Raw genomic sequence first — 23,734 nt, 5'->3', positions numbered from 1 at the left:
GTTCTCGCCAACTTGTATGCCACGCCAAAGACACGGGTCCATGCCCGATCACCGAAATTCGACAGCGTTGGGCGTGGTTAGTACTCAGGTGGGTGACCAGCTAGGAAGTCCGCGAGCTATTGGTTTCTTCAGTTTTGCCTTTTTCCTTAGTTTTTGAGTCTGCTGCGCGGAAATCCTGCGGTCCAGCACGCTGACACCTCTCTTGCTTCTCGGTACGCACAGGGGCGAACCTGCGGCCACTGTCAAATGAAAGAGTCCGTTGTGTGTTTGTCGATTTGGCGTCTCCCAGTCGTTTCTAGCGCCAGTCCTCTACATATACGGCCATTTGCAAGCGTCAGCTTTCGCGTCAGCCGAGCAAAGTCGAGACAAGTCGACACATGAGGACACACGATGCTGTGAATCGTAATCCGCACTAGCCTTCGCGGAGCGAGACGAGGGGTGGAGGAAAACCATTCGTACCACAACTGTTCGGAAATTCGAAGGTCAAGTAGCGTTGAACACACTCTCCTGAGTAAAGGAGACAACTTCCGTGTGGTGTCCGGGTTTCGAACCCGGATCAGCTACTTGGGAAGCAACCACGCTGACCGACACACCACCACTGCCTTCCCCTACAAGCTGTTTGCGCCGTGATGTGTCGCCTTCCCTCCTGGCGCCAGAGGACGAAGGCTATCTCGCTGTAGGCGCTCAACGCCGAGTGGAAGGCGAACACATCTGAACCCGTTTTCCTGGTGCTGCTAGGGCGATATACTGTGACTAGGCGCAGAACTGACTTCCACTGAAGAAATCTGCCCTTTAATGCACATCAGGGCCAACACGAAATTTCTAATATGAAGTACTCACTGACGATCCAAAGACGTTTCAGTACGTATGCGTCGGTACCGCCGGGGCAGTGCCTAAGTATTGTAAAGTGAAGGTGACAGTTCGATCCTCACACGAAGTATTTCATTGGCTTCCCACGAGTACGTAATGCACAGCGTGGCTGTTGCTAGGAAACGGCCTTAGATGCCGTTTGCTAATATCTGCTTTCTTTTGCGTCAATGTGGAAATTATCCTATTACTAAATACAGTTGTGCTGGTTACAGTTCAAACTGGATACGACGGAAGAGCGCGGGATGCGTTTCCTACGCCACATCTGACATTGCGCCTTAAATATTGTAAGACTGACATAATTCCGTCCTACCGAAAAACGAAACAGATTTCGCAGTCAGGTTCTTGAGATAATGCTAGAGACGGAAGTCACTGGGGCTGTTGTCTCACACGTCAGATTGGCCGAGCGGTCTAAGGCGCCAGATTTAAGCTCTGGTTCCCGAAAGGGAGCGTGGGTTCGAACCCCACATCTGACAATGCGTTTTAATCATTCAGAAACTAACCTACTCCATTCATGTTGTAGAACAAGTAAATTACGCAGAAACACGCCATGGAGGTTTTGCTAGGGAAGACAGTGGCAGCAGTGCTGGCGTCTCACGTCCCATAGGCTGAGCAGTCAAAAAGAAATAGCGGAACATACTTTTCCTGTGTCGAGTTTTAGCTCTTCTCACGGACGTTTCCGTGGTCGTTGTGTTGTGGCTCTGGGCTCGAAGCGACAGGCGAAAATGAGTCAACAGTGACACGTACGTGGTTCAATGAATGGCAGGGCCTTAATAAAGATAGATGAAACGGCGGTTGGGGTAGTGGAGTCCTGAAGCGGCCGTATTGCGCGGGCAATAAGCTCACCAAGTTAGACTGTTATTATGCTAATAACGAGGGGGCTGTGGGTTCGATCCCACCAAGGGCTATTCCATTTTGTTTCCCTAAAAGGCAAATCCCAAGTGATCTGTACAAGGACTAAGGCGTCCGCCCGTCTGGCGACGTTCTCGCCAACTTGTATGCCACGCCAAAGACACGGGTCCATGCCCGATCACCGAAATTCGACAGCGTTGGGCGTGGTTAGTACTCAGGTGGGTGACCAGCTAGGAAGTCCGCGAGCTATTGGTTTCTTCAGTTTTGCCTTTTTCCTTAGTTTTTGAGTCTGCTGCGCGGAAATCCTGCGGTCCAGCACGCTGACACCTCTCTTGCTTCTCGGTACGCACAGGGGCGAACCTGCGGCCACTGTCAAATGAAAGAGTCCGTTGTGTGTTTGTCGATTTGGCGTCTCCCAGTCGTTTCTAGCGCCAGTCCTCTACATATACGGCCATTTGCAAGCGTCAGCTTTCGCGTCAGCCGAGCAAAGTCGAGACAAGTCGACACATGAGGACACACGTTGCTGTGAATCGTAATCCGCACTAGCCTTCGCGGAGCGAGACGAGGGGTGGAGGAAAACCATTCGTACCACAACTGTTCGGAAATTCGAAGATCAAGTAGCGTTGAACACACTCTCCTGAGTAAAGGAGACAACTTCCGTGTGGTGTCCGGGTTTCGAACCCGGATCAGCTACTTGGGAAGCAACCACGCTGACCGACACACCACCACTGCCTTCCCCTACAAGCTGTTTGCGCCGTGATGTGTCGCCTTCCCTCCTGGCGCCAGAGGACGAAGGCTATCTCGCTGTAGGCGCTCAACGCCGAGTGGAAGGCGAACACATCTGAACCCGTTTTCCTGGTGCTGCTAGGGCGATATACTGTGACTAGGCGCAGAACTGACTTCCACTGAAGAAATCTGCCCTTTAATGCACATCAGGGCCAACACGAAATTTCTAATATGAAGTACTCACTGACGATCCAAAGACGTTTCAGTACGTATGCGTCGGTACCGCCGGGGCAGTGCCTAAGTATTGTAAAGTGAAGGTGACAGTTCGATCCTCACACGAAGTATTTCATTGGCTTCCCACGAGTACGTAATGCACAGCGTGGCTGTTGCTAGGAAACGGCCTTAGATGCCGTTTGCTAATATCTGCTTTCTTTTGCGTCAATGTGGAAATTATCCTATTACTAAATACAGTTGTGCTGGTTACAGTTCAAACTGGATACGACGGAAGAGCGCGGGATGCGTTTCCTACGCCACATCTGACATTGCGCCTTAAATATTGTAAGACTGACATAATTCCGTCCTACCGAAAAACGAAACAGATTTCGCAGTCAGGTTCTTGAGATAATGCTAGAGACGGAAGTCACTGGGGCTGTTGTCTCACACGTCAGATTGGCCGAGCGGTCTAAGGCGCCAGATTTAAGCTCTGGTTCCCGAAAGGGAGCGTGGGTTCGAACCCCACATCTGACAATGCGTTTTAATCATTCAGAAACTAACCTACTCCATTCATGTTGTAGAACAAGTAAATTACGCAGAAACACGCCATGGAGGTTTTGCTAGGGAAGACAGTGGCAGCAGTGCTGGCGTCTCACGTCCCATAGGCTGAGCAGTCAAAAAGAAATAGCGGAACATACTTTTCCTGTGTCGAGTTTTAGCTCTTCTCACGGACGTTTCCGTGGTCGTTGTGTTGTGGCTCTGGGCTCGAAGCGACAGGCGAAAATGAGTCAACAGTGACACGTACGTGGTTCAATGAATGGCAGGGCCTTAATAAAGATAGATGAAACGGCGGTTGGGGTAGTGGAGTCCTGAAGCGGCCGTATTGCGCGGGCAATAAGCTCACCAAGTTAGACTGTTATTATGCTAATAACGAGAGGGCTGTGGGTTCGATCCCACCAAGGGCTATTCCATTTTGTTTCCCTAAAAGGCAAATCCCAAGTGATCTGTACAAGGACTAAGGCGTCCGCCCGTCTGGCGACGTTCTCGCCAACTTGTACGCCACGCCAAAGACACGGGTCCATGCCCGATCACCGAAATTCGACAGCGTTGGGCGTGGTTAGTACTCAGGTGGGTGACCAGCTAGGAAGTCCGCGAGCTATTGGTTTCTTCAGTTTTGCCTTTTTCCTTAGTTTTTGAGTCTGCTGCGCGGAAATCCTGCGGTCCAGCACGCTGACACCTCTCTTGCTTCTCGGTACGCACAGGGGCGAACCTGCGGCCACTGTCAAATGAAAGAGTCCGTTGTGTGTTTGTCGATTTGGCGTCTCCCAGTCGTTTCTAGCGCCAGTCCTCTACATATACGGCCATTTGCAAGCGTCAGCTTTCGCGTCAGCCGAGCAAAGTCGAGACAAGTCGACACATGAGGACACACGATGCTGTGAATCGTAATCCGCACTAGCCTTCGCGGAGCGAGACGAGGGGTGGAGGAAAACCATTCGTACCACAACTGTTCGGAAATTCGAAGATCAAGTAGCGTTGAACACACTCTCCTGAGTAAAGGAGACAACTTCCGTGTGGTGTCCGGGTTTCGAACCCGGATCAGCTACTTGGGAAGCAACCACGCTGACCGACACACCACCACTGCCTTCCCCTACAAGCTGTTTGCGCCGTGATGTGTCGCCTTCCCTCCTGGCGCCAGAGGACGAAGGCTATCTCGCTGTAGGCGCTCAACGCCGAGTGGAAGGCGAACACATCTGAACCCGTTTTCCTGGTGCTGCTAGGGCGATATACTGTGACTAGGCGCAGAACTGACTTCCACTGAAGAAATCTGCCCTTTAATGCACATCAGGGCCAACACGAAATTTCTAATATGAAGTACTCACTGACGATCCAAAGACGTTTCAGTACGTATGCGTCGGTACCGCCGGGGCAGTGCCTAAGTATTGTAAAGTGAAGGTGACAGTTCGATCCTCACACGAAGTATTTCATTGGCTTCCCACGAGTACGTAATGCACAGCGTGGCTGTTGCTAGGAAACGGCCTTAGATGCCGTTTGCTAATATCTGCTTTCTTTTGCGTCAATGTGGAAATTATCCTATTACTAAATACAGTTGTGCTGGTTACAGTTCAAACTGGATACGACGGAAGAGCGCGGGATGCGTTTCCTACGCCACATCTGACATTGCGCCTTAAATATTGTAAGACTGACATAATTCCGTCCTACCGAAAAACGAAACAGATTTCGCAGTCAGGTTCTTGAGATAATGCTAGAGACGGAAGTCACTGGGGCTGTTGTCTCACACGTCAGATTGGCCGAGCGGTCTAAGGCGCCAGATTTAAGCTCTGGTTCCCGAAAGGGAGCGTGGGTTCGAACCCCACATCTGACAATGCGTTTTAATCATTCAGAAACTAACCTACTCCATTCATGTTGTAGAACAAGTAAATTACGCAGAAACACGCCATGGAGGTTTTGCTAGGGAAGACAGTGGCAGCAGTGCTGGCGTCTCACGTCCCATAGGCTGAGCAGTCAAAAAGAAATAGCGGAACATACTTTTCCTGTGTCGAGTTTTAGCTCTTCTCACGGACGTTTCCGTGGTCGTTGTGTTGTGGCTCTGGGCTCGAAGCGACAGGCGAAAATGAGTCAACAGTGACACGTACGTGGTTCAATGAATGGCAGGGCCTTAATAAAGATAGATGAAACGGCGGTTGGGGTAGTGGAGTCCTGAAGCGGCCGTATTGCGCGGGCAATAAGCTCACCAAGTTAGACTGTTATTATGCTAATAACGAGGGGGCTGTGGGTTCGATCCCACCAAGGGCTATTCCATTTTGTTTCCCTAAAAGGCAAATCCCAAGTGATCTGTACAAGGACTAAGGCGTCCGCCCGTCTGGCGACGTTCTCGCCAACTTGTATGCCACGCCAAAGACACGGGTCCATGCCCGATCACCGAAATTCGACAGCGTTGGGCGTGGTTAGTACTCAGGTGGGTGACCAGCTAGGAAGTCCGCGAGCTATTGGTTTCTTCAGTTTTGCCTTTTTCCTTAGTTTTTGAGTCTGCTGCGCGGAAATCCTGCGGTCCAGCACGCTGACACCTCTCTTGCTTCTCGGTACGCACAGGGGCGAACCTGCGGCCACTGTCAAATGAAAGAGTCCGTTGTGTGTTTGTCGATTTGGCGTCTCCCAGTCGTTTCTAGCGCCAGTCCTCTACATATACGGCCATTTGCAAGCGTCAGCTTTCGCGTCAGCCGAGCAAAGTCGAGACAAGTCGACACATGAGGACACACGTTGCTGTGAATCGTAATCCGCACTAGCCTTCGCGGAGCGAGACGAGGGGTGGAGGAAAACCATTCGTACCACAACTGTTCGGAAATTCGAAGATCAAGTAGCGTTGAACACACTCTCCTGAGTAAAGGAGACAACTTCCGTGTGGTGTCCGGGTTTCGAACCCGGATCAGCTACTTGGGAAGCAACCACGCTGACCGACACACCACCACTGCCTTCCCCTACAAGCTGTTTGCGCCGTGATGTGTCGCCTTCCCTCCTGGCGCCAGAGGACGAAGGCTATCTCGCTGTAGGCGCTCAACGCCGAGTGGAAGGCGAACACATCTGAACCCGTTTTCCTGGTGCTGCTAGGGCGATATACTGTGACTAGGCGCAGAACTGACTTCCACTGAAGAAATCTGCCCTTTAATGCACATCAGGGCCAACACGAAATTTCTAATATGAAGTACTCACTGACGATCCAAAGACGTTTCAGTACGTATGCGTCGGTACCGCCGGGGCAGTGCCTAAGTATTGTAAAGTGAAGGTGACAGTTCGATCCTCACACGAAGTATTTCATTGGCTTCCCACGAGTACGTAATGCACAGCGTGGCTGTTGCTAGGAAACGGCCTTAGATGCCGTTTGCTAATATCTGCTTTCTTTTGCGTCAATGTGGAAATTATCCTATTACTAAATACAGTTGTGCTGGTTACAGTTCAAACTGGATACGACGGAAGAGCGCGGGATGCGTTTCCTACGCCACATCTGACATTGCGCCTTAAATATTGTAAGACTGACATAATTCCGTCCTACCGAAAAACGAAACAGATTTCGCAGTCAGGTTCTTGAGATAATGCTAGAGACGGAAGTCACTGGGGCTGTTGTCTCACACGTCAGATTGGCCGAGCGGTCTAAGGCGCCAGATTTAAGCTCTGGTTCCCGAAAGGGAGCGTGGGTTCGAACCCCACATCTGACAATGCGTTTTAATCATTCAGAAACTAACCTACTCCATTCATGTTGTAGAACAAGTAAATTACGCAGAAACACGCCATGGAGGTTTTGCTAGGGAAGACAGTGGCAGCAGTGCTGGCGTCTCACGTCCCATAGGCTGAGCAGTCAAAAAGAAATAGCGGAACATACTTTTCCTGTGTCGAGTTTTAGCTCTTCTCACGGACGTTTCCGTGGTCGTTGTGTTGTGGCTCTGGGCTCGAAGCGACAGGCGAAAATGAGTCAACAGTGACACGTACGTGGTTCAATGAATGGCAGGGCCTTAATAAAGATAGATGAAACGGCGGTTGGGGTAGTGGAGTCCTGAAGCGGCCGTATTGCGCGGGCAATAAGCTCACCAAGTTAGACTGTTATTATGCTAATAACGAGGGGGCTGTGGGTTCGATCCCACCAAGGGCTATTCCATTTTGTTTCCCTAAAAGGCAAATCCCAAGTGATCTGTACAAGGACTAAGGCGTCCGCCCGTCTGGCGACGTTCTCGCCAACTTGTATGCCACGCCAAAGACACGGGTCCATGCCCGATCACCGAAATTCGACAGCGTTGGGCGTGGTTAGTACTCAGGTGGGTGACCAGCTAGGAAGTCCGCGAGCTATTGGTTTCTTCAGTTTTGCCTTTTTCCTTAGTTTTTGAGTCTGCTGCGCGGAAATCCTGCGGTCCAGCACGCTGACACCTCTCTTGCTTCTCGGTACGCACAGGGGCGAACCTGCGGCCACTGTCAAATGAAAGAGTCCGTTGTGTGTTTGTCGATTTGGCGTCTCCCAGTCGTTTCTAGCGCCAGTCCTCTACATATACGGCCATTTGCAAACGTCAGCTTTCGCGTCAGCCGAGCAAAGTCGAGACAAGTCGACACATGAGGACACACGTTGCTGTGAATCGTAATCCGCACTAGCCTTCGCGGAGCGAGACGAGGGGTGGAGGAAAACCATTCGTACCACAACTGTTCGGAAATTCGAAGATCAAGTAGCGTTGAACACACTCTCCTGAGTAAAGGAGACAACTTCCGTGTGGTGTCCGGGTTTCGAACCCGGATCAGCTACTTGGGAAGCAACCACGCTGACCGACACACCACCACTGCCTTCCCCTACAAGCTGTTTGCGCCGTGATGTGTCGCCTTCCCTCCTGGCGCCAGAGGACGAAGGCTATCTCGCTGTAGGCGCTCAACGCCGAGTGGAAGGCGAACACATCTGAACCCGTTTTCCTGGTGCTGCTAGGGCGATATACTGTGACTAGGCGCAGAACTGACTTCCACTGAAGAAATCTGCCCTTTAATGCACATCAGGGCCAACACGAAATTTCTAATATGAAGTACTCACTGACGATCCAAAGACGTTTCAGTACGTATGCGTCGGTACCGCCGGGGCAGTGCCTAAGTATTGTAAAGTGAAGGTGACAGTTCGATCCTCACACGAAGTATTTCATTGGCTTCCCACGAGTACGTAATGCACAGCGTGGCTGTTGCTAGGAAACGGCCTTAGATGCCGTTTGCTAATATCTGCTTTCTTTTGCGTCAATGTGGAAATTATCCTATTACTAAATACAGTTGTGCTGGTTACAGTTCAAACTGGATACGACGGAAGAGCGCGGGATGCGTTTCCTACGCCACATCTGACATTGCGCCTTAAATATTGTAAGACTGACATAATTCCGTCCTACCGAAAAACGAAACAGATTTCGCAGTCAGGTTCTTGAGATAATGCTAGAGACGGAAGTCACTGGGGCTGTTGTCTCACACGTCAAATTGGCCGAGCGGTCTAAGGCGCCAGATTTAAGCTCTGGTTCCCGAAAGGGAGCGTGGGTTCGAACCCCACATCTGACAATGCGTTTTAATCATTCAGAAACTAACCTACTCCATTCATGTTGTAGAACAAGTAAATTACGCAGAAACACGCCATGGAGGTTTTGCTAGGGAAGACAGTGGCAGCAGTGCTGGCGTCTCACGTCCCATAGGCTGAGCAGTCAAAAAGAAATAGCGGAACATACTTTTCCTGTGTCGAGTTTTAGCTCTTCTCACGGACGTTTCCGTGGTCGTTGTGTTGTGGCTCTGGGCTCGAAGCGACAGGCGAAAATGAGTCAACAGTGACACGTACGTGGTTCAATGAATGGCAGGGCCTTAATAAAGATAGATGAAACGGCGGTTGGGGTAGTGGAGTCCTGAAGCGGCCGTATTGCGCGGGCAATAAGCTCACCAAGTTAGACTGTTATTATGCTAATAACGAGGGGGCTGTGGGTTCGATCCCACCAAGGGCTATTCCATTTTGTTTCCCTAAAAGGCAAATCCCAAGTGATCTGTACAAGGACTAAGGCGTCCGCCCGTCTGGCGACGTTCTCGCCAACTTGTATGCCACGCCAAAGACACGGGTCCATGCCCGATCACCGAAATTCGACAGCGTTGGGCGTGGTTAGTACTCAGGTGGGTGACCAGCTAGGAAGTCCGCGAGCTATTGGTTTCTTCAGTTTTGCCTTTTTCCTTAGTTTTTGAGTCTGCTGCGCGGAAATCCTGCGGTCCAGCACGCTGACACCTCTCTTGCTTCTCGGTACGCACAGGGGCGAACCTGCGGCCACTGTCAAATGAAAGAGTCCGTTGTGTGTTTGTCGATTTGGCGTCTCCCAGTCGTTTCTAGCGCCAGTCCTCTACATATACGGCCATTTGCAAGCGTCAGCTTTCGCGTCAGCCGAGCAAAGTCGAGACAAGTCGACACATGAGGACACACGATGCTGTGAATCGTAATCCGCACTAGCCTTCGCGGAGCGAGACGAGGGGTGGAGGAAAACCATTCGTACCACAACTGTTCGGAAATTCGAAGATCAAGTAGCGTTGAACACACTCTCCTGAGTAAAGGAGACAACTTCCGTGTGGTGTCCGGGTTTCGAACCCGGATCAGCTACTTGGGAAGCAACCACGCTGACCGACACACCACCACTGCCTTCCCCTACAAGCTGTTTGCGCCGTGATGTGTCGCCTTCCCTCCTGGCGCCAGAGGACGAAGGCTATCTCGCTGTAGGCGCTCAACGCCGAGTGGAAGGCGAACACATCTGAACCCGTTTTCCTGGTGCTGCTAGGGCGATATACTGTGACTAGGCGCAGAACTGACTTCCACTGAAGAAATCTGCCCTTTAATGCACATCAGGGCCAACACGAAATTTCTAATATGAAGTACTCACTGACGATCCAAAGACGTTTCAGTACGTATGCGTCGGTACCGCCGGGGCAGTGCCTAAGTATTGTAAAGTGAAGGTGACAGTTCGATCCTCACACGAAGTATTTCATTGGCTTCCCACGAGTACGTAATGCACAGCGTGGCTGTTGCTAGGAAACGGCCTTAGATGCCGTTTGCTAATATCTGCTTTCTTTTGCGTCAATGTGGAAATTATCCTATTACTAAATACAGTTGTGCTGGTTACAGTTCAAACTGGATACGACGGAAGAGCGCGGGATGCGTTTCCTACGCCACATCTGACATTGCGCCTTAAATATTGTAAGACTGACATAATTCCGTCCTACCGAAAAACGAAACAGATTTCGCAGTCAGGTTCTTGAGATAATGCTAGAGACGGAAGTCACTGGGGCTGTTGTCTCACACGTCAGATTGGCCGAGCGGTCTAAGGCGCCAGATTTAAGCTCTGGTTCCCGAAAGGGAGCGTGGGTTCGAACCCCACATCTGACAATGCGTTTTAATCATTCAGAAACTAACCTACTCCATTCATGTTGTAGAACAAGTAAATTACGCAGAAACACGCCATGGAGGTTTTGCTAGGGAAGACAGTGGCAGCAGTGCTGGCGTCTCACGTCCCATAGGCTGAGCAGTCAAAAAGAAATAGCGGAACATACTTTTCCTGTGTCGAGTTTTAGCTCTTCTCACGGACGTTTCCGTGGTCGTTGTGTTGTGGCTCTGGGCTCGAAGCGACAGGCGAAAATGAGTCAACAGTGACACGTACGTGGTTCAATGAATGGCAGGGCCTTAATAAAGATAGATGAAACGGCGGTTGGGGTAGTGGAGTCCTGAAGCGGCCGTATTGCGCGGGCAATAAGCTCACCAAGTTAGACTGTTATTATGCTAATAACGAGGGGGCTGTGGGTTCGATCCCACCAAGGGCTATTCCATTTTGTTTCCCTAAAAGGCAAATCCCAAGTGATCTGTACAAGGACTAAGGCGTCCGCCCGTCTGGCGACGTTCTCGCCAACTTGTATGCCACGCCAAAGACACGGGTCCATGCCCGATCACCGAAATTCGACAGCGTTGGGCGTGGTTAGTACTCAGGTGGGTGACCAGCTAGGAAGTCCGCGAGCTATTGGTTTCTTCAGTTTTGCCTTTTTCCTTAGTTTTTGAGTCTGCTGCGCGGAAATCCTGCGGTCCAGCACGCTGACACCTCTCTTGCTTCTCGGTACGCACAGGGGCGAACCTGCGGCCACTGTCAAATGAAAGAGTCCGTTGTGTGTTTGTCGATTTGGCGTCTCCCAGTCGTTTCTAGCGCCAGTCCTCTACATATACGGCCATTTGCAAGCGTCAGCTTTCGCGTCAGCCGAGCAAAGTCGAGACAAGTCGACACATGAGGACACACGATGCTGTGAATCGTAATCCGCACTAGCCTTCGCGGAGCGAGACGAGGGGTGGAGGAAAACCATTCGTACCACAACTGTTCGGAAATTCGAAGATCAAGTAGCGTTGAACACACTCTCCTGAGTAAAGGAGACAACTTCCGTGTGGTGTCCGGGTTTCGAACCCGGATCAGCTACTTGGGAAGCAACCACGCTGACCGACACACCACCACTGCCTTCCCCTACAAGCTGTTTGCGCCGTGATGTGTCGCCTTCCCTCCTGGCGCCAGAGGACGAAGGCTATCTCGCTGTAGGCGCTCAACGCCGAGTGGAAGGCGAACACATCTGAACCCGTTTTCCTGGTGCTGCTAGGGCGATATACTGTGACTAGGCGCAGAACTGACTTCCACTGAAGAAATCTGCCCTTTAATGCACATCAGGGCCAACACGAAATTTCTAATATGAAGTACTCACTGACGATCCAAAGACGTTTCAGTACGTATGCGTCGGTACCGCCGGGGCAGTGCCTAAGTATTGTAAAGTGAAGGTGACAGTTCGATCCTCACACGAAGTATTTCATTGGCTTCCCACGAGTACGTAATGCACAGCGTGGCTGTTGCTAGGAAACGGCCTTAGATGCCGTTTGCTAATATCTGCTTTCTTTTGCGTCAATGTGGAAATTATCCTATTACTAAATACAGTTGTGCTGGTTACAGTTCAAACTGGATACGACGGAAGAGCGCGGGATGCGTTTCCTACGCCACATCTGACATTGCGCCTTAAATATTGTAAGACTGACATAATTCCGTCCTACCGAAAAACGAAACAGATTTCGCAGTCAGGTTCTTGAGATAATGCTAGAGACGGAAGTCACTGGGGCTGTTGTCTCACACGTCAGATTGGCCGAGCGGTCTAAGGCGCCAGATTTAAGCTCTGGTTCCCGAAAGGGAGCGTGGGTTCGAACCCCACATCTGACAATGCGTTTTAATCATTCAGAAACTAACCTACTCCATTCATGTTGTAGAACAAGTAAATTACGCAGAAACACGCCATGGAGGTTTTGCTAGGGAAGACAGTGGCAGCAGTGCTGGCGTCTCACGTCCCATAGGCTGAGCAGTCAAAAAGAAATAGCGGAACATACTTTTCCTGTGTCGAGTTTTAGCTCTTCTCACGGACGTTTCCGTGGTCGTTGTGTTGTGGCTCTGGGCTCGAAGCGACAGGCGAAAATGAGTCAACAGTGACACGTACGTGGTTCAATGAATGGCAGGGCCTTAATAAAGATAGATGAAACGGCGGTTGGGGTAGTGGAGTCCTGAAGCGGCCGTATTGCGCGGGCAATAAGCTCACCAAGTTAGACTGTTATTATGCTAATAACGAGGGGGCTGTGGGTTCGATCCCACCAAGGGCTATTCCATTTTGTTTCCCTAAAAGGCAAATCCCAAGTGATCTGTACAAGGACTAAGGCGTCCGCCCGTCTGGCGACGTTCTCGCCAACTTGTATGCCACGCCAAAGACACGGGTCCATGCCCGATCACCGAAATTCGACAGCGTTGGGCGTGGTTAGTACTCAGGTGGGTGACCAGCTAGGAAGTCCGCGAGCTATTGGTTTCTTCAGTTTTGCCTTTTTCCTTAGTTTTTGAGTCTGCTGCGCGGAAATCCTGCGGTCCAGCACGCTGACACCTCTCTTGCTTCTCGGTACGCACAGGGGCGAACCTGCGGCCACTGTCAAATGAAAGAGTCCGTTGTGTGTTTGTCGATTTGGCGTCTCCCAGTCGTTTCTAGCGCCAGTCCTCTACATATACGGCCATTTGCAAGCGTCAGCTTTCGCGTCAGCCGAGCAAAGTCGAGACAAGTCGACACATGAGGACACACGATGCTGTGAATCGTAATCCGCACTAGCCTTCGCGGAGCGAGACGAGGGGTGGAGGAAAACCATTCGTACCACAACTGTTCGGAAATTCGAAGATCAAGTAGCGTTGAACACACTCTCCTGAGTAAAGGAGACAACTTCCGTGTGGTGTCCGGGTTTCGAACCCGGATCAGCTACTTGGGAAGCAACCACGCTGACCGACACACCACCACTGCCTTCCCCTACAAGCTGTTTGCGCCGTGATGTGTCGCCTTCCCTCCTGGCGCCAGAGGACGAAGGCTATCTCGCTGTAGGCGCTCAACGCCGAGTGGAAGGCGAACACATCTGAACCCGTTTTCCTGGTGCTGCTAGGGCGATATACTGTGACTAGGCGCAGAACTGACTTCCACTGAAGAAATCTGCCCTTTAATGCACATCAGGGCCAACACGAAATTTCTAATATGAAGTACTCACTGACGATCCAAAGACGTTTCAGTACGTATGCGTCGGTACCGCCGGGGCAGTGCCTAAGTATTGTAAAGTGAAGGTGACAGTTCGATCCTCACACGAAGTATTTCATTGGCTTCCCACGAGTACGTAATGCACAGCGTGGCTGTTGCTAGGAAACGGCCTTAGATGCCGTTTGCTAATATCTGCTTTCTTTTGCGTCAATGTGGAAATTATCCTATTACTAAATACAGTTGTGCTGGTTACAGTTCAAACTGGATACGACGGAAGAGCGCGGGATGCGTTTCCTACGCCACATCTGACATTGCGCCTTAAATATTGTAAGACTGACATAATTCCGTCCTACCGAAAAACGAAACAGATTTCGCAGTCAGGTTCTTGAGATAATGCTAGAGACGGAAGTCACTGGGGCTGTTGTCTCACACGTCAGATTGGCCGAGCGGTCTAAGGCGCCAGATTTAAGCTCTGGTTCCCGAAAGGGAGCGTGGGTTCGAACCCCACATCTGACAATGCGTTTTAATCATTCAGAAACTAACCTACTCCATTCATGTTGTAGAACAAGTAAATTACGCAGAAACACGCCATGGAGGTTTTGCTAGGGAAGACAGTGGCAGCAGTGCTGGCGTCTCACGTCCCATAGGCTGAGCAGTCAAAAAGAAATAGCGGAACATACTTTTCCTGTGTCGAGTTTTAGCTCTTCTCACGGACGTTTCCGTGGTCGTTGTGTTGTGGCTCTGGGCTCGAAGCGACAGGCGAAAATGAGTCAACAGTGACACGTACGTGGTTCAATGAATGGCAGGGCCTTAATAAAGATAGATGAAACGGCGGTTGGGGTAGTGGAGTCCTGAAGCGGCCGTATTGCGCGGGCAATAAGCTCACCAAGTTAGACTGTTATTATGCTAATAACGAGGGGGCTGTGGGTTCGATCCCACCAAGGGCTATTCCATTTTGTTTCCCTAAAAGGCAAATCCCAAGTGATCTGTACAAGGACTAAGGCGTCCGCCCGTCTGGCGACGTTCTCGCCAACTTGTATGCCACGCCAAAGACACGGGTCCATGCCCGATCACCGAAATTCGACAGCGTTGGGCGTGGTTAGTACTCAGGTGGGTGACCAGCTAGGAAGTCCGCGAGCTATTGGTTTCTTCAGTTTTGCCTTTTTCCTTAGTTTTTGAGTCTGCTGCGCGGAAATCCTGCGGTCCAGCACGCTGACACCTCTCTTGCTTCTCGGTACGCACAGGGGCGAACCTGCGGCCACTGTCAAATGAAAGAGTCCGTTGTGTGTTTGTCGATTTGGCGTCTCCCAGTCGTTTCTAGCGCCAGTCCTCTACATATACGGCCATTTGCAAGCGTCAGCTTTCGCGTCAGCCGAGCAAAGTCGAGACAAGTCGACACATGAGGACACACGATGCTGTGAATCGTAATCCGCACTAGCCTTCGCGGAGCGAGACGAGGGGTGGAGGAAAACCATTCGTACCACAACTGTTCGGAAATTCGAAGATCAAGTAGCGTTGAACACACTCTCCTGAGTAAAGGAGACAACTTCCGTGTGGTGTCCGGGTTTCGAACCCGGATCAGCTACTTGGGAAGCAACCACGCTGACCGACACACCACCACTGCCTTCCCCTACAAGCTGTTTGCGCCGTGATGTGTCGCCTTCCCTCCTGGCGCCAGAGGACGAAGGCTATCTCGCTGTAGGCGCTCAACGCCGAGTGGAAGGCGAACACATCTGAACCCGTTTTCCTGGTGCTGCTAGGGCGATATACTGTGACTAGGCGCAGAACTGACTTCCACTGAAGAAATCTGCCCTTTAATGCACATCAGGGCCAACACGAAATTTCTAATATGAAGTACTCACTGACGATCCAAAGACGTTTCAGTACGTATGCGTCGGTACCGCCGGGGCAGTGCCTAAGTATTGTAAAGTGAAGGTGACAGTTCGATCCTCACACGAAGTATTTCATTGGCTTCCCACGAGTACGTAATGCACAGCGTGGCTGTTGCTAGGAAACGGCCTTAGATGCCGTTTGCTAATATCTGCTTTCTTTTGCGTCAATGTGGAAATTATCCTATTACTAAATACAGTTGTGCTGGTTACAGTTCAAACTGGATACGACGGAAGAGCGCGGGATGCGTTTCCTACGCCACATCTGACATTGCGCCTTAAATATTGTAAGACTGACATAATTCCGTCCTACCGAAAAACGAAACAGATTTCGCAGTCAGGTTCTTGAGATAATGCTAGAGACGGAAGTCACTGGGGCTGTTGTCTCACACGTCAGATTGGCCGAGCGGTCTAAGGCGCCAGATTTAAGCTCTGGTTCCCGAAAGGGAGCGTGGGTTCGAACCCCACATCTGACAATGCGTTTTAATCATTCAGAAACTAACCTACTCCATTCATGTTGTAGAACAAGTAAATTACGCAGAAACACGCCATGGAGGTTTTGCTAGGGAAGACAGTGGCAGCAGTGCTGGCGTCTCACGTCCCATAGGCTGAGCAGTCAAAAAGAAATAGCGGAACATACTTTTCCTGTGTCGAGTTTTAGCTCTTCTCACGGACGTTTCCGTGGTCGTTGTGTTGTGGCTCTGGGCTCGAAGCGACAGGCGAAAATGAGTCAACAGTGACACGTACGTGGTTCAATGAATGGCAGGGCCTTAATAAAGATAGATGAAACGGCGGTTGGGGTAGTGGAGTCCTGAAGCGGCCGTATTGCGCGGGCAATAAGCTCACCAAGTTAGACTGTTATTATGCTAATAACGAGGGGGCTGTGGGTTCGATCCCACCAAGGGCTATTCCATTTTGTTTCCCTAAAAGGCAAATCCCAAGTGATCTGTACAAGGACTAAGGCGTCCGCCCGTCTGGCGACGTTCTCGCCAACTTGTATGCCACGCCAAAGACACGGGTCCATGCCCGATCACCGAAATTCGACAGCGTTGGGCGTGGTTAGTACTCAGGTGGGTGACCAGCTAGGAAGTCCGCGAGCTATTGGTTTCTTCAGTTTTGCCTTTTTCCTTAGTTTTTGAGTCTGCTGCGCGGAAATCCTGCGGTCCAGCACGCTGACACCTCTCTTGCTTCTCGGTACGCACAGGGGCGAACCTGCGGCCACTGTCAAATGAAAGAGTCCGTTGTGTGTTTGTCGATTTGGCGTCTCCCAGTCGTTTCTAGCGCCAGTCCTCTACATATACGGCCATTTGCAAGCGTCAGCTTTCGCGTCAGCCGAGCAAAGTCGAGACAAGTCGACACATGAGGACACACGATGCTGTGAATCGTAATCCGCACTAGCCTTCGCGGAGCGAGACGAGGGGTGGAGGAAAACCATTCGTACCACAACTGTTCGGAAATTCGAAGATCAAGTAGCGTTGAACACACTCTCCTGAGTAAAGGAGACAACTTCCGTGTGGTGTCCGGGTTTCGAACCCGGATCAGCTACTTGGGAAGCAACCACGCTGACCGACACACCACCACTGCCTTCCCCTACAAGCTGTTTGCGCCGTGATGTGTCGCCTTCCCTCCTGGCGCCAGAGGACGAAGGCTATCTCGCTGTAGGCGCTCAACGCCGAGTGGAAGGCGAACACATCTGAACCCGTTTTCCTGGTGCTGCTAGGGCGATATACTGTGACTAGGCGCAGAACTGACTTCCACTGAAGAAATCTGCCCTTTAATGCACATCAGGGCCAACACGAAATTTCTAATATGAAGTACTCACTGACGATCCAAAGACGTTTCAGTACGTATGCGTCGGTACCGCCGGGGCAGTGCCTAAGTATTGTAAAGTGAAGGTGACAGTTCGATCCTCACACGAAGTATTTCATTGGCTTCCCACGAGTACGTAATGCACAGCGTGGCTGTTGCTAGGAAACGGCCTTAGATGCCGTTTGCTAATATCTGCTTTCTTTTGCGTCAATGTGGAAATTATCCTATTACTAAATACAGTTGTGCTGGTTACAGTTCAAACTGGATACGACGGAAGAGCGCGGGATGCGTTTCCTACGCCACATCTGACATTGCGCCTTAAATATTGTAAGACTGACATAATTCCGTCCTACCGAAAAACGAAACAGATTTCGCAGTCAGGTTCTTGAGATAATGCTAGAGACGGAAGTCACTGGGGCTGTTGTCTCACACGTCAGATTGGCCGAGCGGTCTAAGGCGCCAGATTTAAGCTCTGGTTCCCGAAAGGGAGCGTGGGTTCGAACCCCACATCTGACAATGCGTTTTAATCATTCAGAAACTAACCTACTCCATTCATGTTGTAGAACAAGTAAATTACGCAGAAACACGCCATGGAGGTTTTGCTAGGGAAGACAGTGGCAGCAGTGCTGGCGTCTCACGTCCCATAGGCTGAGCAGTCAAAAAGAAATAGCGGAACATACTTTTCCTGTGTCGAGTTTTAGCTCTTCTCACGGACGTTTCCGTGGTCGTTGTGTTGTGGCTCTGGGCTCGAAGCGACAGGCGAAAATGAGTCAACAGTGACACGTACGTGGTTCAATGAATGGCAGGGCCTTAATAAAGATAGATGAAACGGCGGTTGGGGTAGTGGAGTCCTGAAGCGGCCGTATTGCGCGGGCAATAAGCTCACCAAGTTAGACTGTTATTATGCTAATAACGAGGGGGCTGTGGGTTCGATCCCACCAAGGGCTATTCCATTTTGTTTCCCTAAAAGGCAAATCCCAAGTGATCTGTACAAGGACTAAGGCGTCCGCCCGTCTGGCGACGTTCTCGCCAACTTGTATGCCACGCCAAAGACACGGGTCCATGCCCGATCACCGAAATTCGACAGCGTTGGGCGTGGTTAGTACTCAGGTGGGTGACCAGCTAGGAAGTCCGCGAGCTATTGGTTTCTTCAGTTTTGCCTTTTTCCTTAGTTTTTGAGTCTGCTGCGCGGAAATCCTGCGGTCCAGCACGCTGACACCTCTCTTGCTTCTCGGTACGCACAGGGGCGAACCTGCGGCCACTGTCAAATGAAAGAGTCCGTTGTGTGTTTGTCGATTTGGCGTCTCCCAGTCGTTTCTAGCGCCAGTCCTCTACATATACGGCCATTTGCAAGCGTCAGCTTTCGCGTCAGCCGAGCAAAGTCGAGACAAGTCGACACATGAGGACACACGTTGCTGTGAATCGTAATCCGCACTAGCCTTCGCGGAGCGAGACGAGGGGTGGAGGAAAACCATTCGTACCACAACTGTTCGGAAATTCGAAGATCAAGTAGCGTTGAACACACTCTCCTGAGTAAAGGAGACAACTTCCGTGTGGTGTCCGGGTTTCGAACCCGGATCAGCTACTTGGGAAGCAACCACGCTGACCGACACACCACCACTGCCTTCCCCTACAAGCTGTTTGCGCCGTGATGTGTCGCCTTCCCTCCTGGCGCCAGAGGACGAAGGCTATCTCGCTGTAGGCGCTCAACGCCGAGTGGAAGGCGAACACATCTGAACCCGTTTTCCTGGTGCTGCTAGGGCGATATACTGTGACTAGGCGCAGAACTGACTTCCACTGAAGAAATCTGCCCTTTAATGCACATCAGGGCCAACACGAAATTTCTAATATGAAGTACTCACTGACGATCCAAAGACGTTTCAGTACGTATGCGTCGGTACCGCCGGGGCAGTGCCTAAGTATTGTAAAGTGAAGGTGACAGTTCGATCCTCACACGAAGTATTTCATTGGCTTCCCACGAGTACGTAATGCACAGCGTGGCTGTTGCTAGGAAACGGCCTTAGATGCCGTTTGCTAATATCTGCTTTCTTTTGCGTCAATGTGGAAATTATCCTATTACTAAATACAGTTGTGCTGGTTACAGTTCAAACTGGATACGACGGAAGAGCGCGGGATGCGTTTCCTACGCCACATCTGACATTGCGCCTTAAATATTGTAAGACTGACATAATTCCGTCCTACCGAAAAACGAAACAGATTTCGCAGTCAGGTTCTTGAGATAATGCTAGAGACGGAAGTCACTGGGGCTGTTGTCTCACACGTCAGATTGGCCGAGCGGTCTAAGGCGCCAGATTTAAGCTCTGGTTCCCGAAAGGGAGCGTGGGTTCGAACCCCACATCTGACAATGCGTTTTAATCATTCAGAAACTAACCTACTCCATTCATGTTGTAGAACAAGTAAATTACGCAGAAACACGCCATGGAGGTTTTGCTAGGGAAGACAGTGGCAGCAGTGCTGGCGTCTCACGTCCCATAGGCTGAGCAGTCAAAAAGAAATAGCGGAACATACTTTTCCTGTGTCGAGTTTTAGCTCTTCTCACGGACGTTTCCGTGGTCGTTGTGTTGTGGCTCTGGGCTCGAAGCGACAGGCGAAAATGAGTCAACAGTGACACGTACGTGGTTCAATGAATGGCAGGGCCTTAATAAAGATAGATGAAACGGCGGTTGGGGTAGTGGAGTCCTGAAGCGGCCGTATTGCGCGGGCAATAAGCTCACCAAGTTAGACTGTTATTATGCTAATAACGAGGGGGCTGTGGGTTCGATCCCACCAAGGGCTATTCCATTTTGTTTCCCTAAAAGGCAAATCCCAAGTGATCTGTACAAGGACTAAGGCGTCCGCCCGTCTGGCGACGTTCTCGCCAACTTGTATGCCACGCCAAAGACACGGGTCCATGCCCGATCACCGAAATTCGACAGCGTTGGGCGTGGTTAGTACTCAGGTGGGTGACCAGCTAGGAAGTCCGCGAGCTATTGGTTTCTTCAGTTTTGCCTTTTTCCTTAGTTTTTGAGTCTGCTGCGCGGAAATCCTGCGGTCCAGCACGCTGACACCTCTCTTGCTTCTCGGTACGCACAGGGGCGAACCTGCGGCCACTGTCAAATGAAAGAGTCCGTTGTGTGTTTGTCGATTTGGCGTCTCCCAGTCGTTTCTAGCGCCAGTCCTCTACATATACGGCCATTTGCAAGCGTCAGCTTTCGCGTCAGCCGAGCAAAGTCGAGACAAGTCGACACATGAGGACACACGTTGCTGTGAATCGTAATCCGCACTAGCCTTCGCGGAGCGAGACGAGGGGTGGAGGAAAACCATTCGTACCACAACTGTTCGGAAATTCGAAGATCAAGTAGCGTTGAACACACTCTCCTGAGTAAAGGAGACAACTTCCGTGTGGTGTCCGGGTTTCGAACCCGGATCAGCTACTTGGGAAGCAACCACGCTGACCGACACACCACCACTGCCTTCCCCTACAAGCTGTTTGCGCCGTGATGTGTCGCCTTCCCTCCTGGCGCCAGAGGACGAAGGCTATCTCGCTGTAGGCGCTCAACGCCGAGTGGAAGGCGAACACATCTGAACCCGTTTTCCTGGTGCTGCTAGGGCGATATACTGTGACTAGGCGCAGAACTGACTTCCACTGAAGAAATCTGCCCTTTAATGCACATCAGGGCCAACACGAAATTTCTAATATGAAGTACTCACTGACGATCCAAAGACGTTTCAGTACGTATGCGTCGGTACCGCCGGGGCAGTGCCTAAGTATTGTAAAGTGAAGGTGACAGTTCGATCCTCACACGAAGTATTTCATTGGCTTCCCACGAGTACGTAATGCACAGCGTGGCTGTTGCTAGGAAACGGCCTTAGATGCCGTTTGCTAATATCTGCTTTCTTTTGCGTCAATGTGGAAATTATCCTATTACTAAATACAGTTGTGCTGGTTACAGTTCAAACTGGATACGACGGAAGAGCGCGGGATGCGTTTCCTACGCCACATCTGACATTGCGCCTTAAATATTGTAAGACTGACATAATTCCGTCCTACCGAAAAACGAAACAGATTTCGCAGTCAGGTTCTTGAGATAATGCTAGAGACGGAAGTCACTGGGGCTGTTGTCTCACACGTCAGATTGGCCGAGCGGTCTAAGGCGCCAGATTTAAGCTCTGGTTCCCGAAAGGGAGCGTGGGTTCGAACCCCACATCTGACAATGCGTTTTAATCATTCAGAAACTAACCTACTCCATTCATGTTGTAGAACAAGTAAATTACGCAGAAACACGCCATGGAGGTTTTGCTAGGGAAGACAGTGGCAGCAGTGCTGGCGTCTCACGTCCCATAGGCTGAGCAGTCAAAAAGAAATAGCGGAACATACTTTTCCTGTGTCGAGTTTTAGCTCTTCTCACGGACGTTTCCGTGGTCGTTGTGTTGTGGCTCTGGGCTCGAAGCGACAGGCGAAAATGAGTCAACAGTGACACGTACGTGGTTCAATGAATGGCAGGGCCTTAATAAAGATAGATGAAACGGCGGTTGGGGTAGTGGAGTCCTGAAGCGGCCGTATTGCGCGGGCAATAAGCTCACCAAGTTAGACTGTTATTATGCTAATAACGAGGGGGCTGTGGGTTCGATCCCACCAAGGGCTATTCCATTTTGTTTCCCTAAAAGGCAAATCCCAAGTGATCTGTACAAGGACTAAGGCGTCCGCCCGTCTGGCGACGTTCTCGCCAACTTGTATGCCACGCCAAAGACACGGGTCCATGCCCGATCACCGAAATTCGACAGCGTTGGGCGTGGTTAGTACTCAGGTGGGTGACCAGCTAGGAAGTCCGCGAGCTATTGGTTTCTTCAGTTTTGCCTTTTTCCTTAGTTTTTGAGTCTGCTGCGCGGAAATCCTGCGGTCCAGCACGCTGACACCTCTCTTGCTTCTCGGTACGCACAGGGGCGAACCTGCGGCCACTGTCAAATGAAAGAGTCCGTTGTGTGTTTGTCGATTTGGCGTCTCCCAGTCGTTTCTAGCGCCAGTCCTCTACATATACGGCCATTTGCAAGCGTCAGCTTTCGCGTCAGCCGAGCAAAGTCGTGACAAGTCGACACATGAGGACACACGTTGCTGTGAATCGTAATCCGCACTAGCCTTCGCGGAGCGAGACGAGGGGTGGAGGAAAACCATTCGTACCACAACTGTTCGGAAATTCGAAGATCAAGTAGCGTTGAACACACTCTCCTGAGTAAAGGAGACAACTTCCGTGTGGTGTCCGGGTTTCGAACCCGGATCAGCTACTTGGGAAGCAACCACGCTGACCGACACACCACCACTGCCTTCCCCTACAAGCTGTTTGCGCCGTGATGTGTCGCCTTCCCTCCTGGCGCCAGAGGACGAAGGCTATCTCGCTGTAGGCGCTCAACGCCGAGTGGAAGGCGAACACATCTGAACCCGTTTTCCTGGTGCTGCTAGGGCGATATACTGTGACTAGGCGCAGAACTGACTTCCACTGAAGAAATCTGCCCTTTAATGCACATCAGGGCCAACACGAAATTTCTAATATGAAGTACTCACTGACGATCCAAAGACGTTTCAGTACGTATGCGTCGGTACCGCCGGGGCAGTGCCTAAGTATTGTAAAGTGAAGGTGACAGTTCGATCCTCACACGAAGTATTTCATTGGCTTCCCACGAGTACGTAATGCACAGCGTGGCTGTTGCTAGGAAACGGCCTTAGATGCCGTTTGCTAATATCTGCTTTCTTTTGCGTCAATGTGGAAATTATCCTATTACTAAATACAGTTGTGCTGGTTACAGTTCAAACTGGATACGACGGAAGAGCGCGGGATGCGTTTCCTACGCCACATCTGACATTGCGCCTTAAATATTGTAAGACTGACATAATTCCGTCCTACCGAAAAACGAAACAGATTTCGCAGTCAGGTTCTTGAGATAATGCTAGAGACGGAAGTCACTGGGGCTGTTGTCTCACACGTCAGATTGGCCGAGCGGTCTAAGGCGCCAGATTTAAGCTCTGGTTCCCGAAAGGGAGCGTGGGTTCGAACCCCACATCTGACAATGCGTTTTAATCATTCAGAAACTAACCTACTCCATTCATGTTGTAGAACAAGTAAATTACGCAGAAACACGCGATGGAGGTTTTGCTAGGGAAGACAGTGGCAGCAGTGCTGGCGTCTCACGTCCCATAGGCTGAGCAGTCAAAAAGAAATAGCGGAACATACTTTTCCTGTGTCGAGTTTTAGCTCTTCTCACGGACGTTT

At 50.8% G+C, this 23,734-nt stretch overlaps 13 non-coding genes across 13 annotated transcripts; all 13 read left to right on the top strand.

Annotated features, from left to right (window-relative positions):
- Positions 1–1,259: 1,259 nt before the first annotated feature.
- On the top strand, positions 1,260–1,343 carry Trnal-uaa (transfer RNA leucine (anticodon UAA)). The gene has a single exon. It is a non-coding gene; the product is annotated as a tRNA-Leu (tRNA).
- Positions 1,344–3,108: 1,765 nt separating this feature from the next.
- Trnal-uaa (transfer RNA leucine (anticodon UAA)) lies at positions 3,109–3,192 on the top strand. The gene has a single exon. It is a non-coding gene; the product is annotated as a tRNA-Leu (tRNA).
- A 1,765-nt stretch (positions 3,193–4,957) lies between these two features.
- Positions 4,958–5,041, top strand: Trnal-uaa (transfer RNA leucine (anticodon UAA)). The gene has a single exon. It is a non-coding gene; the product is annotated as a tRNA-Leu (tRNA).
- Positions 5,042–6,806: 1,765 nt separating this feature from the next.
- Positions 6,807–6,890, top strand: Trnal-uaa (transfer RNA leucine (anticodon UAA)). Its single transcript has one exon. It is a non-coding gene; the product is annotated as a tRNA-Leu (tRNA).
- Positions 6,891–8,655: 1,765 nt separating this feature from the next.
- Positions 8,656–8,739, top strand: Trnal-uaa (transfer RNA leucine (anticodon UAA)). The gene has a single exon. It is a non-coding gene; the product is annotated as a tRNA-Leu (tRNA).
- A 1,765-nt stretch (positions 8,740–10,504) lies between these two features.
- Positions 10,505–10,588, top strand: Trnal-uaa (transfer RNA leucine (anticodon UAA)). Its single transcript has one exon. It is a non-coding gene; the product is annotated as a tRNA-Leu (tRNA).
- Positions 10,589–12,353: 1,765 nt separating this feature from the next.
- On the top strand, positions 12,354–12,437 carry Trnal-uaa (transfer RNA leucine (anticodon UAA)). The gene has a single exon. It is a non-coding gene; the product is annotated as a tRNA-Leu (tRNA).
- A 1,765-nt stretch (positions 12,438–14,202) lies between these two features.
- Positions 14,203–14,286, top strand: Trnal-uaa (transfer RNA leucine (anticodon UAA)). Its single transcript has one exon. It is a non-coding gene; the product is annotated as a tRNA-Leu (tRNA).
- Positions 14,287–16,051: 1,765 nt separating this feature from the next.
- Trnal-uaa (transfer RNA leucine (anticodon UAA)) lies at positions 16,052–16,135 on the top strand. The gene has a single exon. It is a non-coding gene; the product is annotated as a tRNA-Leu (tRNA).
- Positions 16,136–17,900: 1,765 nt separating this feature from the next.
- On the top strand, positions 17,901–17,984 carry Trnal-uaa (transfer RNA leucine (anticodon UAA)). The gene has a single exon. It is a non-coding gene; the product is annotated as a tRNA-Leu (tRNA).
- Positions 17,985–19,749: 1,765 nt separating this feature from the next.
- On the top strand, positions 19,750–19,833 carry Trnal-uaa (transfer RNA leucine (anticodon UAA)). The gene has a single exon. It is a non-coding gene; the product is annotated as a tRNA-Leu (tRNA).
- A 1,765-nt stretch (positions 19,834–21,598) lies between these two features.
- On the top strand, positions 21,599–21,682 carry Trnal-uaa (transfer RNA leucine (anticodon UAA)). Its single transcript has one exon. It is a non-coding gene; the product is annotated as a tRNA-Leu (tRNA).
- A 1,765-nt stretch (positions 21,683–23,447) lies between these two features.
- Positions 23,448–23,531, top strand: Trnal-uaa (transfer RNA leucine (anticodon UAA)). The gene has a single exon. It is a non-coding gene; the product is annotated as a tRNA-Leu (tRNA).
- Positions 23,532–23,734: the final 203 nt, after the last annotated feature.

The sequence above is a fragment of the Schistocerca gregaria genome, chromosome 7 (genome assembly GCF_023897955.1).
Source record: "Schistocerca gregaria isolate iqSchGreg1 chromosome 7, iqSchGreg1.2, whole genome shotgun sequence".
Taxonomy (NCBI): Eukaryota; Metazoa; Arthropoda; class Insecta; order Orthoptera; family Acrididae; genus Schistocerca; species Schistocerca gregaria.
Note: the sequence above shows the minus strand (reverse complement) of the source record. Positions and strands in the feature narration are given on the sequence as shown.